Below are 9,962 nucleotides of genomic sequence, written 5' to 3'. Positions count from 1 at the left end.
GATCTGCTCAGAATAAACCAGGTCAGCACGACGCTCCATATCTGTGACATTTCTGCACTTTTCATTCTTATTCACGCTGTGTCTTTCTGTTATTCCAGTCAGTCTAGGATGTAGGATTTGTATTGTTTACTTGTATTGTATTTTTTTAAATCCACTACAGGCTTGTTAAAGGCTTCTTGTCCCCATGTTAAGTGTAGGAGGAAAAAAAAGACAGACAGACAGAGAGGTGGGTGGATTCCAAACAGCAAATCAAAATGTTCAGTCCAGACTCAGCCCGGCTCATCGCATGAGAAATCCCAACTCTTCATACATCCACTGTCGTCTTCTGAAATGTCCCAGCTGCATTTCCAACTGACCTGTTTTTTTTTTTTTACATTTCTCCTTCACCAAAAATAAGTGCACTCCAATCTTCCTACACCAGGGATGGGCTACTCGCGGCCCAGGGGCCACATACGGCCCGCATCACCTGTCATAGCGGCCCACGGAAATATTTTGGACAGCCTAATTGGGGTGGAGTTGTGCTTCATCCTACCAGCAGACAGGCAGCTACAAACGCAGTTCAATGCAATAATTGCTTGTTCAGTTAATTACTACAAGAATAATTAGGCTAATAATAATATTAAAAGCACTTTTAACCTTCACACAACTACTATAGCCAACAGTAGAGGAGCCGGGATACAATGACTTCTAAAAAAATAAAAAATTCATCACGAGAACCGTGTATTCCAGCCAAGATGGGAGACAGATTATCTTTTTTATTTAAACTAAAACTAAAGCTTTTGTAAGCTTTTGTTGCTTTTGTGTTATAATTCACTATATATTCACTATATCACTATAATGGGTCTGCTTTTTTATTTAAACTAAAACTAAAGCTTTGGGCAACTGGAGTGCTTTTATAATAAAAACTAAAACAATAATCACACATGTTGGATTATTTAATTAATTAGTAGTTATATTAGCCAAGTAGAGGAAGGTGGTTTACAATATTCTATTAATGAGAGTGCGGGTTTGTAATCTGGCCTTCTGGTAGTAAAGATGCAAATGTATTGGCCCTCACCACCGTCAAAGTTACCCATCCCTGTCCTACACCTAAAAATATATAATCACCTACTTCGTTATCAGTGTCATATACACTCACCTAAAGGATTATTAGGAACACCTGTTCAATTTCTCATTAATGCAATTATCTAACCAACCAATCACATGGCAGTTGCTTCAATGCATTTAGGGGTGTGGTCCTGGTCAAGACAATCTCCTGAACTCCAAACTGAATGTCTGAATGGGAAAGAAAGGTGATTTAAGCAATTTTGAGCGTGGCATGGTTGTTGGTGCCGGGGGGGCCGGTCTGAGTATTTCACAATCTGCTCAGTTACTGGGATTTTCACGCACAACCATTTCTAGGGTTTACAAAGAATGGTGTGAAAAGGGAAAAACATCCAGTATGCGGCAGTCCTGTGGGCGAAAATGCCTTGTTGATGCTAGAGGTCAGAGGAGAATGGGCCGACTGATTCAAGCTGATAGAAGAGCAACTTTGACTGAAATAACCACTCGTTACAACCGAGGTATGCAGCAAAACATTTGTGAAGCCACAACACGTACAACCTTGAGGCAGATGGGCTACAACAGCAGAAGACCCCACCGGGTACCACTCATCTCCACTACAAATAGGAAAAAGAGGCTACAATTTGCACAAGCTCACCAAAATTGGACAGTTGAAGACTGGAAAAATGTTGCCTGGTCTGATGATCTCGATTTCTGTTGAGACATTCAGATGGTAGAGTCAGAATTTGGCGTAAACAGAATGAGAACATGGATCCATCATGCCTTGTTACCACTATGCAGGCTGGTGGTGGTGGTGTAATGGTGTGGGGGATGTTTTCTTGGCACACTTTAGGCCCCTTAGTGCCAATTGGGCATCGTTTAAATGCCACGGCCTACCTGAGCATTGTTTCTGACCATGTCCATCCCTTTATGACCACCATGTACCCATCCTCTGATGGCTACTTCCAGCAGGATAATGCACCATGTCACAAAGGTCGAATCATTTCAAATTGGTTTCTTGAACATGACAATGAGTTCACTGTACTAAACTGGCCCCCACAGTCACCAGATCTCAACCCAATAGAGCATCTTTGGGATGTGGTGGAACGGGAGCTTCGTGCCCTGGATGTGCATCCCACAAATCTCCATCAACTGCAAGATGCTATCCTATCAATATGGGCCAACATTTCTAAAGAATGCTTTCAGCACCTTGTTGAATCAATGCCACATAGAATTAAGGCAGTTCTGAAGGCGAAAGGGGGTCAAACACAGTATTAGTATGGTGGTCCTAATAATCCTTTAGGTAAGTGTATATATATATCCCATAACATAACACACGTAATAGTGATCACACACCACTTGCACTGTTATATATTGCATTCTGCATATATTTACCATGACAGCCTGCATGTAGTATTTGTAAGTTTTGCATATTTAATTATTAAATAAAGACTTGTTTAAATGTCTTTGGTCTTATTTTGTAGCTTGATTGGATAAAAACAAGGCATATCGAGGTATATATCATGTATCGCCCAAACTTCCAAAAATATCGAGATATAATTTTTAAGTCATATCGCCCAGCCCTATAATGGGGGATTTCAATTTCCCAAACTTAGACTGGGAAAGCCCAGTCGGGACTACAGAAGCAGAAATAGAAATGGTTGAGACTGCTTTCTAACTCAATTTGTCAGAGAACCAACCAGGGAGAGTGCATGTATTGACTTGATATTTTCAAATCACCAAGATAGAGTCAGAGGGACACTAGTTAGAGAACCAATGGAAAATTGTGATCACAATATGGTTAGCTTTGAGGCATTCTTTCAAAAAACAAAGGTCCAAGTCTAAAACAATGGTCTACAATTTTAGAAAAGCAAACCTTGAAGGTATGAGGCAGCACTTAGAAGAGGTAAACTGGAGCACACTGGATACAGATTCAGTTGAAAATGGATGGTTATATTTTAAGAATATACTACTTGAGGCTCAGGAGCAATTTGTACCAAAAAACATTGGCCAAAATGGTTTAATAGAAGTATGACAAAAATATCAAGAGATAGAAAATGTTGTATAGTGCATATTAAAGGGACGGAGACAAAACAAAGCACAAAGAATATGTTGAGCTGCAAAGAGATCTTAAGAAAGGGATCAGGAAAGCAAGGAGGGAAATAGAAAGAAACATAGCTCTTGGAGCTAAAACTAATGCAAAGAGCTTTTTCAATATTACAACAGCAAGAGTTCAATAAAGGAGGAAGTGAAACAGATAAAGGGCAAAAATTGAAGTATCTTGGAAAATGAACAGGATGTGGCAAATGTTCTAAATGAGTATTTCACAGAGGTTTTCACAAAAGAAAAAACAGATAACATGCCACAGGTTAACAATCAGTCCAGTTAAAGCCTAAATCAGGATAAATGAGGATGAGGTACTAAAGGGACTAGCAGAATTAAAAACAAACAAATCACCTGGGCCAGATAGGATATTTCCAACAGTACTTAAAGAAATGAGGGAAATTATTTACAGGCCACTAACTCAAATATTCCAGATGACACTTAGAACAGGGGGTGTGCCAACTGACTGGAAGACAGCAAATGTCATACCAATCCACAAGAAAGGGGACAAAACTGAACCAGGAAATTGCAGACCAATCAGTCTCGCCTGCATCAACTGTAAAATGTTGGAAAAGATTATTAGACTAGATTAGATTAGATGATTAGAGGAGCATCTTAATGAAAACCATATTCTTGGAGATAGTCAACATGGGTTTAGACAAGGCTGATCATGTCTTACTAATTTATTGGAGTTTTTTGAACATGCAACTGCAGCTGTAGATCAGGTGAAAGCATATGATATGATATACTTAGATAAAAAAGCTTTTGATAAGGTTCCACACCAAAGACTGATCCTCAAATTGGAAGCTGGAGGCATTCAGGGTAATGTAAGTAGATGGATTATGAACTGGTTGATGTCTAGGAAACAGAGGGTGTCGATTAGAGGAGTCGCTTCTATCTGGAGTGAGGTTGTTAGTGGAGTTCCACAGGGATCAGTACTAGGGCCTTTGCTTTTTCTAATCTATATTAATGATCTGGACTCTGGGATGGAACGCAAACTTGTCAAATTTGCAGATGATACTAAAATTGGTGGCTCAGCAGATACAATCTCGGCAGCACAGGTTATTCAAAGTGTAGCGTTATGATGGGTTATTTTTATAAGAGCATTCTAGCTCTGAGCTGAAGCACTGATCCAAAGAAGACCTCTCCCCCCAAAGTGATCAGATTTCCTTAAAGCGTGGGACTGGTTTACATCAAAGTGACAGTCTGGGAGGATGGCACCGAGAATAGGCCAAATAGTTTGGAATCCTGCTGTGAGATGTCTGGGGAAAGGGGCCTGTAAGTAATAAAAACTCATTGAAATGGACGAAAGCCGAAATCCCGACACAGAGATATGAACCCGGGCCAACCAGCATTTCCAAAAGATGGCATGGATTGACATCAGTCATAAATCAAGCCCCCCTCCAATAGGACACTGGGGGCTGAAACCGAAATCAAATCTCAAAAACTCAAGAACCAATCATCTATTGATCTGACAGGCGTATAAAGGACAGCGCACGGCCTCTCTCTCTCTCTCTCTCTCTCTCTCTCTCTCTCTCTCTCTCTCTCTCTCTCTCTCTCTCTCTCTCTCTCACCTGAACCAGTAACTCACTGCCACAGCTCAACCTGTAGCTCTGTTGCCCAAACCGGAACCAGAAACCAACTAAGTCTTTTCCGGCAAAAGAAGAGTTAAACTGGGAGAAGGAGATTGAGCCGTACGAAGAATTCTTTTAAAGGACTTTATTAAATAAAGAACTTTACAGACTGCGCTGCCCGCCTGTGCCCACCTGATCAGTGGAGTTTTACAGCTGGACAATTGACTAAGTCGACTGAATACGAAAGTGTCAGTCATTTAAATAGCTATTTGAGTCTTAAGAAACTTGACCCTTGGAACCAAACAGGGCCCTGCTTTCCTCAAAGACTTTGTCTTCAAATAAGTACGGTGAGAGACCCTGCTTGCCAAGAAGATTTTGTGCACAACCTTGGAGCCTTCAAACCAGTGGAAAATCTGTTTGGAAAAGACTCTACATTCGCGAAACCCCAACTTCCAGGTGCTTCGACTGAGTGGAAGTTCTTGGACAAAGCCGAACCGCACTGCCTTTGATCCAAACCACATGGACCTCGTGCCGTGTGCTGTTATCTGACCCTGAAGCCAGAGAGGCCTCTCTGCGACGAAGTTCAGATAAGTTTAACAGTTTGGAGTTTGTGATTCATGACATTTGAGAAATCAATTAAAAATGTTAATCTGTGATTCATAACTCTAGAATGTGTAATATCATTTAGTTTTCTTAAATATAAATGTGTGTTGCTTTAAACTGTTTTGTTGATAAATTTAGAAATAAAATCTGTCAATGCCGAGAAATATCTTCTCATTCCTGTTTAACTGTTTAGTCTGAAATTGACACAAGTTAATAGACACCAGATTATAGGTGGCCCTGCCTATCCTTAATCATTGAATAATAAACAGTTAAGGGAAATTGTGGTAACAAGTAATGATAGGATCTTTCTCGTCACCTAAACGTAAATGAGACTGATATATATATATATAATGAGAAGTTACCTGACATAAATACTAACCTGCGTAGTTATTTAATGTCTGACTAACAATACTAATGAGAGACTCACCTTCGTCTTACTAACCGGTATTGTAGTCAATGTGTTTATAACCTTTTTTGTTTAACGATTTGTGTGTTATCATATGCGATCCCATGGTCTTTGATTTGGTCACGGAAGTGATTTGTCTTTGATTTGTTGATCTAGAGTTGAATTTTAATTATTTTTTTTCCTTTTGTATACTTAGTGTAGTGCTACATTTAGTCTTTGTTTTTGAATAAATTTGACAATTTATATCTTTGGAATTGGTGTCTGCGTCCAATTATTACAGAAATTGAGTTCTACAAGATTCCAGGATTCGTGATAAGGTGATACTATAAATTCACTTCTTTAATTGAAATGTATAAGTGTACCTTACGCTACAAAAGGGACTTGAATAATATTCAGTTGTGGGCCGACACCTGGCAGATGAAATTCAATGTGGACAAGTGCAAGGTAATACATGCAGGTAACAAAAATGTCCACTGTAATTACACAGTGGGAGGAATAGAACTAGATGAAGTATCGCATGAGAAAGACCTAGGAGTCTATGTGGACTCCTCTCTTTCTCCATCCAAACAATGTGGGGAAGCAATACAAAAGGCAAACCGAATATTAGGTTTTATCGTCAAAAGTGTAGAATTGAGAACAAGGGCAGTAATGTTCAGACTGTACAATGCACTAGTTAGAGCTCATCTGGATACTGTGGACAGTTCTGGGCTCCACACTTCAAGAAAGATATCGCTGCTCTAGGGGCAGTTCAGAGGAGAGCAACCAGACTTATTCCAGGTCTGAAGAGAATGTCCTACTGAGAGACTGAGAAACTGAACCTTTTCACCCTGGAACAGAGGAGACTACGTGGGGACTTGATCCAAGTCTTTAAAATCATGAAAGGCATCGACCACGTCAAACCAGAGGAGCTTTTCCAGATCAGCAGGGACACACGCACCCGGGGACTCAAATGGAAATTAGGCTTCAAGGCATTCAAAATGCAAAACAGGAGATACTTCTTCACACAGAGAGTTGTCACAATCTGGAACAAACTCCCACAAACTGTGGTAGAAGCTGAAAATTTGGGAACATTTAAAGTCAGACTGGATAGGATCCTTGGATCACTCAGTTATTAATGGACACCAAAGGAGCACGATGGGTCAAATGGCCTCCTCTCGTTTGTAAACTTTCTTATGTTCTTATGACTTTATATTGTATCAGTTGTATTTTGGTGTTACTAGTCATTGTGAATGTGTTCCTGCAGATTTGCGTCCAGAAGCTGGTATCAGTGTGGTTTGCCAGATCTTTATCCCATTCTCTGATTGAAAGGGATATTGCTGAATCATTTGTGGATAAGAGCTGATATCATTTTGATAAGGGTTTCTTGGCCAGTAAAGGGGGTTGTTGTAAATTGTAATTGATTTAAATTAATTTTAGATTTTATAGCATTTTTCAGTTGGAGATATTGGAGAAATTGTTCTTTACCAATACCAAGCTTCTGTTTCAAATCAGTGAAGGTGAGGAGGTTGTTATTTTCAAATTTGTGATATAAATGTGTAATACCTTTAATTTTCAACGTGCTAAAGACTTTTGGTGTTTTGTTAATAAGGAAGTCAGCATTAGACCATATTGGGGTGTACTTGCAAGGCAATTGTAAACTGAGTGATTTTGTTAGTTCTTCACCAAGATGTCAGAGTTGTGCAGATTACAGTGTTCTTAAAGCAGTTATGACGTTTTACAGTTGGGGTTATGAAGGGTAAGTCAATAATTGAAATGTATTTACATGCAGTCTGTTCGATTTCTATCCATGGGTTGATGTGTTTTTGAGTATAGCTATTTTGGAATATATTGTAGTTGATTAGCCATGTAGTATTGAAAAACAATTGGTGTATCAAGGACTCCTTGTAGTTTACTTTTCTGTAATGTGGTTAACTTAATCCGATTTTGTTTTACATTTTTTAATGATTGAATCTAATGTTTGGAACCAAGTGGTTGTAGGTTGTACTGGAACCATGGTGAACATTTTGGGCAGAATGGACATTTTAATTGTTGCAATTCTGCCAATGATGGAGAGTGGCAGGTTCATCCATTGATTGAGGTCATCTTCTATGATTTTTATAAGTGGAGTAAAATGTAAATGGAATAACTCTGACAGATTGGTGGAGGTAGGTATTTTATATTTCCAGTGGTGAATGGGAGAGCAGGAGTTCAGGCTGCATTATTTAGGAGTCTCCACATACGGGAAGGATTATAGATTTAGTCCAGTTTATGGAGTAATCAGATATATCTGAGAATGTATTCATGACTTTTTATTGTATTGAATCTAAGGGAGTTTGAAGGAAGAACAAAACTGTATCTGCATAAATACTGATCTTGTGGTTTGTACTGAGAGTTTGAATTCCAGAAATAATGTTGTTCTGTCTTATTGAAGCAGCTATGGGTTCAAGAAATATAGTGAGGGGGAGAGGACATCCTTGTCTGGTGCCCCTGTGCAATATGAAGCTTTGTGAACTTATCACCGCGAATTGAGGTGTATAGTGTCTTTATCCAGTGAATGAACGATTATTATTAGTGTTGCAAGTAGAAATGTCCATTGTTATTATTTCAACGAACAGTGTTTTCACCTGGCCTGACAAGGATGCTTTAAGTGCTGTCTCTAGTAGATGGATTCATGAATATTCATGAGCTCATTGCAATCCCACAATGCACTGTCTCGGGTAAGACGGAAGTTCCCATGTTAAAGAGACTGGTTAGTAATAATGTGCATGTGTTAGTGTGTGGGTTAGGTTCATTTGATGTTTTAATCGAACATTTTCTTTTCCAATAATTATCTAGGTAATTTTATTTTTATGGTTCCTTAATTTTGTCGTTTAGAAAACCACATCCAACAAACAAATGTTATTTAGGCACATATCTGGAAATTACTTGAATTTGTATTCAATATAAACAAAGGATAACTTTGGGGATTTATATAATATTCTATTTTGAATTTTCTTGGCAAACTCACTGTTCACACACACACACATCCCAAAGAGTTGTATAAACACAAAACGCAAAACAAAATAAACAATATAACATATGTACCCTTGTAGTGATCATATTTGTCATAATGTAATCTATTGCACTGTGGTGCAGGAGACTGGGTTTGAATCTCAAAACTCCCCAGGATGTTACTATACAGTGAGGGAAAAAAGTATTTGATCCCCTGCTGATTTTGTACGTTTGGCCACTGACAAAGAAATGATCAGTCTATAATTTTAATGGTAGGTGTATTTTAACAGTGAGAGACAGAATAACAGCAAAAAAATCCAGAAAAACGCATTTCAAAAAAGTTATAAATTGATTTGCATGTTAATGAGGGAAATAAGTATTTGATCCCCTATCAATCAGCAAGATTTCTGGCTCCCAGGTGTCTTTTATACAGGTAACGAGCTGAGACTCTCTTAAAGGGACTGCTCCTCATCTCAGCTCGTTACCTGTATAAAAGACACCTGTCCACAGAAGCAATCAATCAATCAGATTCCAAACTCTCCATGCAAGATCTCACCTCGTGGAGTTTCAATGATCATGAGAGCGGTGAGGAATCAGCCCAGAACTACACGGGAGGATCTTGTTAATGATCTCAAGACAGCTGGGACCATAGTCACCAAGAAAACAATTGGTAACACACTATGCCATGAAGGACTGAAATCCTGCAGCGCCCGCAAGGCCCACTGCTCAAGAAAGCACATGTACAGGCCCGTCTGAAGTTTGCCAACATCTGAATGATTCAGAGGAGAACTGGGTGAAAGTGTTGTGGTCAGATGAGACCAAAATCGAGCTCTTTGGCATCAACTCAACTCGCCGTGTTTGGAGTAGGAGGAATGACCCCAAGAATACCATCCCCACCGTCAAACATGGAGGTGGAAACATTATGCTTTGGGGGTGATTTTCTGCTAAGGGGACAGGACAACTGCACCGCATCAAAGGGACGATGGACGGGGCCATGTACCGTCAAATCTTGGGTGAGAACCTCCTTCCCTCAGCCAGGGCATTGAAAATGGGTTGTGGATGGGTATTCCAGCATGACAATGACCCAAAACACAAAGCCAAGGCAACAAAGGAGTGGCTCAAGAAGAAGCACATTAAGGTCCTGGAGTGGCCTAGCCAGTCACCAGACCTTAATCCCATAGAAAATCTGTGGAGGGAGCTGAAGGTTCGAGTTGCCAAACGTCAACCTCGAGACCTTAATGACTTGGAGAGGATCTGCAAAGAGG

The sequence above is a fragment of the Amia ocellicauda genome, unplaced genomic scaffold (genome assembly GCF_036373705.1).
Source record: "Amia ocellicauda isolate fAmiCal2 unplaced genomic scaffold, fAmiCal2.hap1 HAP1_SCAFFOLD_86, whole genome shotgun sequence".
NCBI classification, from domain to species: Eukaryota; Metazoa; Chordata; class Actinopteri; order Amiiformes; family Amiidae; genus Amia; species Amia ocellicauda.
Note: the sequence above shows the minus strand (reverse complement) of the source record.